Genomic DNA, 6000 nt, shown 5'->3' with positions numbered 1-6000 from the left:
CAGCAGTGCTATGTTGGCTAGCACTATGGAAGAAAGAGAGTTGGGGGTCATCATTGACCACAAGATGAATGTGAGCCTGCAGTGCGATGCTGCGGCAAGTAAAGCGACCAAAACACTGGCTTGCATCCATAGATGCTTCTCAAGCAAATCCCGGGACGTCATTCTCCCCTTGTACTTGGCCTTGGTGAGGCCGCAGCTGGAGTACTGTGTCCAGTTTTGGGCTCCACAATTCAAAAAGGATGTGGAGAAGCTTGAGAGAGTGCAGAGAAGAGCCACATGCATGATCAGAGGTCAGGGAAGCAGACCCTACGATGACAGGCTGAGAGCCCTGGGGCTCTTTAGCCTGGAAAAGCGCAGGCTCAGGGGTGATCTGATGGCCACCTACAAGTTTATCAGGAGTGACCACCAGCATCTGGGGGAACGTTTGTTCACCAGAGCGCCCCAAGGGATGACGACTAGGTCGAACGGTCATAAACTACTACAAGACTGTTTCAGGCTGGACATAGGGAAGAATTTCTTTACTGTCCGAGCCCCCAAGGTCTGGAACAGCCTGCCACCGGAGGTGGTTCAAGTGCCTACATTTAACATCTTCAAGAGCAAACTGGATGCTTATCTTGCTGGGATCCTGACCCCAGCTGACTTCCTGCCCTTTGGGCAGGGGGCTGGACTCGATGATCTTCCGAGGTCCCTTCCAGCCCTAATGTCTATGAAATATGTATGGACACACATGCAGGCACATACAGACACAGGTACAGATGCGTCCACACACACGTGTATGGACACCCAGATATGGGCATGCATGCACACAGGCACGCGTGCACACAGATACGTATGGACACTTGTGGACATGGGTGTGCATGCACACAGGAACAGACACGTGCACAGATAGACATAGACATGTGTACCTTTGGACACATGCACACAGGCATGGACACATGCACACAGACATGTATGCATGGAGACATGCAAATAGGCACGCATACACAGGCATGGACATGTGCATGCACACAGATGCACACAATGTACCTATGGACACATACCCAGACGTGGACACGGCCACACACATACAGACACAGGCAGACCCAGACACATGCATGTGCACATGTAGACTAGTCTTACTCAGACCATTTCCCCTTCAGCAGCAACCACCAGCGAGGAGAAAGGCCACGTGACCACGCTTTTCCGGCTCTGCAATGACTTGAGCTGAAACATGCGACACGTGGTAGCTGCTCCGCACCAGGCCCAGGGCCTGGCTGGCACAAAAATGCCCGTCTCAGCATAATCTGTCCTCCTCTTCCGACAATTCCCCCTGAACAGCAGCTTGGAGAAGATGCAAGAGCACAGACGCACACACACACAACATAGCCTTGTGTCACCCCCTGCTCTCGGCAGCAGCACCCGATGGTTCCTTACCGTCACACGCTAAATTGACTTGGCCCTGGTCCAGCAAACACCCTCTTCGGAGGAAATCTCCTCCCAGGCCTGACTGGCAGGTTGCAATAATGAGGGCATGCTGCTTCGTAAGCCGCCTAACAACAAGCAGGGCTTTCCTGTTACACATAGCTTGGGTTTCTCTGGTCATCTACAGTCCAGTCTTCAAAAGTAACCGGCTTGGACCTAACTCCATTCCCATTGTGTTCAGTGGCACGGAGCTAAACCAGAGGTACTTGCTGGGGACAATCTCCCCCCCCACACACATCACCTAGGGAAAGAACTCCCATAATTTCTTGCATATAAACACGTTTCCCCCTCAAAAAAGGCTGCTGGAAATTGGAGTGTGTTATATGCAAAAAATACGGTAAGAGCAGTTTCTACCCATTGCCAGACAACAGCAAAAGCAAAATCTTCAGGGATCCGCATAGAGCTGGTCCCACACAACAGCAAAAGCAAAATCTTCAGGGATCCCCAGAGAGCTGGTCCCCCTCCCTCGCTGCTGCTACCGTTACAAGGAAATATCCTTTCCCCCTTCATTCTGCCTTTTGAAAACAAGGCAGCTTATACTCCAGGGCGTGTTGTATGTGAGCAAATATGGTCTTCTGATTCCTGTTTTGATACCGTTTTCTATTCGGCAGCAGCCAGGAGGAAGCATGCAAATGAGCTGGATGAGAGCTCCCGGCACACCAGGACAGGAGAGCGAGAGACGGGTCCAGCTAAAAGGCTGCTTTGTTCAGTCAGCTGCTACTGTTTTATTCCAGCTGTGCTGCCCTTTCCCCGGCAGTCAGAGGGACAAGCACAGGCAGCCGGGCCCCACGGCACGTGGAAGAGGAGGGAATCCAAAGGCAGATGCAGTAATGCCATAGGTTGGGCCTGATCCTGGGAGGTTTATAAGTACTCTAAATACCCTCCTAAGCACCACCCAGGATTGAGCCCAAGTGTGGAGGAGACCAACTACGTTGTGCACTTCACTAGAGCGGCCATGGAGGACATTGCAGATGCCAGATCCCGTGGCAGTGGCACACTGTGGCTGAGCGCCCTTCCAAGCAGGCCTGCTCTACTTCACACACTAAGGTGGAGCACTGGATGCCGGAAACATCTGGGCGAGCCTGTGACCTGCCTCAATCCCATCTGGCCTCGCAGCGGCAGGATGAAGGGGACAGACTCCACAGGCAGTGAAGGGGTTGGACAGATGAGCCACTTCTTCCCTGGGTCTTGGCCCTGGCGTTTCGTCTGCCAAGGACTTGGGTAACTGGCAGAGGATACACCCGAAGTAAGCACCAAAAGCAGCAGGGTAGCAGAGCCAGGACGGGAGAAGAACAGAAGTGGAGGAGAAAGTCTGAGCACAAAGTCAGGCCCCTTGACACCGTGCACTGCCCTCGTGCTGGGAGCAGCCGAGCTGGTTGGACCCGTTCCACATTCACCAGCCTAGGCCTAAGACCCAGTTCGTGCTCCGCTCTCCGAGCCTGAACGCATCTCGGGGGCGACAGCCGAGCGCAATGTGTTGCCCAAGTCAGCTGCACGCTTCCCAGGCTTGACCCCAACCTGTCAGAGCCAAGGGCCCCTCTCTGCCATCATCGACCCTAAGCATGGACACGTAGCTGCTGAAGACACGTCCCAGCTCTGCTGTGACACAGATCAGGCTCACTTGCACCGAGTGAGGAAATTCTGCTGAAAACCCTGAGCTGTCCATCCTGCGTTACCGACTGCAATGTATTCCGGGAGTGGCATAAGGAGCCTGCCAAGAAATTGGGCCACATTTGAGATCCTATCTGATTAACATGGGGGTGGACACGGTCTCTGGCTGTGGCTACAGTGTGGAGCTGTGCTCTGGCAAGGGCAGCGCAGGGCAAGGCCTGCCTACAGCAGCCTCTGAAAGGAAATAATTCCTCCACCCACGGCCTGCTGAGGCCTCACTGCCTGTCCCATGCCAGGAAGTTTGGATGAGCACAAAACCACCGTGCTCCAAGCACCTCTTGTAACTTCCAAGAACTTGGCTTGAACAAGTGCCTGCAATAACAGGGACTTGACTCAGTGACCTTGGAGTTTCCTTCCAGCCAATGCTCCTCGCAAGAATACAAACTGACTGCTCCAATGGACAGAAGGAATTCGGTTACCGAGGGAAAACCCCCCCGTTACTCCAGGGCGGCCGTGACAGCATCATGTTTCAAAATGGAGAGAAGAGGTGAATTTTCTAAAGCACCAAACAGTTTCTTAAGATCCATCAACTTTTAATGAGGTTTAGGCCCTTGCAGAAGTTTTACCCAAGATGTGACGTGGCTGTACCATAAGATGAAGCTCCCCACAATACATGGATGTTCGCTGAGGAGAGGAGCCTAAGGGAATTAGGTGCCAAATCTCACAGGTGTTTCAAATGGGATTTAGGCATCTAACTCTTAAAAGTTTCCTTTGGAAATAGCAACTGCACATCTTTGCTGTGGCACGGAAAGACCTGGCACTTTTAGAGCCTCTTAAAAAGAGCTCACTCTGGTTTTTAACAGCGGGCAACATAGTGCCAAGTTGGAAGACAGGTAAGTTGGGATACCAGTCAGGGCATTAGCCAGCACATCTGCAGAACAAAGCCAGCGTAGAGCGTTAGCCTGGACCCAAATGTAAAGGGGCTCAGCTGTGCAGGCTTGCAAAGAGCATTTAGTCAGATTACTGAAATGAGCGGTGAATCCCAGCCGGCCCTTGCAAACCAAGGTGTGCTGTAGACATGGGCCCTTCGCGAGATGAGGCATCTGCATTTCCATGTTGTTCCAGCAACAGAGGGGTCACATGGGCGGTGCTGTTCTCTTGCTGGCAAGGTGACAGCAGCTGTTCCTTGCTACCCACGAGCAGGATCTTCAAGTCCAGATTCAGTTCCTTGTCTCATGGCAATGGCCAGAAATAGCTCTTTGAATAGTCAGGTGAGGAGCAGTTTGTCCTTATAACAGCCCCTGCCAGGTGGTTCCACAGGCAGCATCATTTCCTTCCCACTTAAGCTCTGCTTGGCTCCTCCTAACCGAGGGTCTCCTTTGCTTTGAGGCCTGGAGTGGACAGGCGTGATTCACATGACTGCTCAAGACTTCTGCCTTCCTGTGACGCACGGAGAGGGATATATCAGTGCCCTTTTCCAGCCCCAAGTCCCCGATCTCAAATTACAAGGTGGTCAGACACGGTCAAAGCAGTAGACACCATCCTACCAGGAGAAACCACTTGCATTTTACAGTCACACCATTTCATTGCACCCTAGCCATCGATAGAGGAAGGCTGGACCACTTAAAATCTCATCTGAATAGAGGAGATTAAGAGTCCGCCACTCCGCCAGGATCCACGCTCAGTGGTCAATAGAGGCAGTAGGTCTCGGCCTGCTACAATCAAAGCAGAGAACTGGCAGGCGCTGCCACGCTAAATGAAAGGGCAACTGTAAGCATCTTCAGCCTTTTAAGTGAATTAAGGCAGCAAGCCCTTGTCAGGTTGCCAAGGCTGCTCGCTGTTGGACTGTCCCGATATAGGCTCAGCAGCATGTTTTCAGATTACCTTATTCACATACCACACTCCCCTTTCCCCACAAAAAAATAGCAATTGAAAAACTGGGTCGTCTGGAACTGACTTCTAACAGTTTGGTTAAAAGGAAAATAACCCCCCCCCCAACAAGGTGCATGACATATTTGGGGAGGTGTATGGTATATGAATAAATATGGTAAATGGCCTGGCATACAGTTGAAGCCACATCTATCTACTGTAGGGCTGCCACTGGGGGCAGCTGTGTTGGAACCAGGCCTTGCTTGTGATGTGTACAAAATGCATGGGGAGAAATGCACAGTAAAGTTGGGCTATGAAAAGTTTAGAGCCAATGGGTCTGGTCAGGATGGCAGGAAAACAGGACAGAGGAGTCTTACAGACTAGGCCTCCATCACACCGTCTTCCACAGGGTCACAGCAGAAAGTCAAGATGCCGGCTGTAGTTTGGACTAATCCCAAATGCCTATTGCAGCTGGGCTGGGAAGGCCTTTCCTCTGGGCAATTCAAGGAGTATTCTCTCTGCAAAGGTTTAAAACCCTGGATTATCTTTTATCCTTGAAAATGAGGGTGGGAAGGGAACTCGGGAGGTCACATCTAGTCCAACCCCCTGCTCAAAGCAGGACCAACTGCATCATCCCAGCCAAGGCTTTGTCTAGCTGCGTCTTAAAAAACCTCCAAGGATGCAAAATTTTTGTTAAAAATCTACCTCAAACACACTCAGGCTGTGGGTCTCCAGATCCTCTCCATTTGGCTTCACCCATGCCAAACCAGTGGAGAGATCGAGGGTTATAGGTCCTATGTAGACAGTAAAAGGGGACGTGTGCCACTGTCAGGGGAGCTTCTAAGGGCAGCGCCTGGCTGAGAATCCAGTCCATGGCATCCTCCCTGCGGCACTGGCACTTTGCAAGAGGCAGCTTTTATTGCTGCGTTGCAGTTGAGGCAGCTGTAGGCGACACGCGATTTCTCCCAGGTAATGCACCGGGGCCAGGCAGTTTGTGACTCTCTAACTCTTCCTCGCAGCCGATGAGCTGCGGCATTGGGCCAACATGGATGCAGGATG

This window comes from Alligator sinensis, unplaced genomic scaffold, assembly GCF_000455745.1.
Source record: "Alligator sinensis unplaced genomic scaffold, ASM45574v1 scaffold838_1, whole genome shotgun sequence".
NCBI lineage: Eukaryota > Metazoa > Chordata > Crocodylia > Alligatoridae > Alligator > Alligator sinensis.
This window is presented reverse-complemented; position numbering follows the sequence as displayed.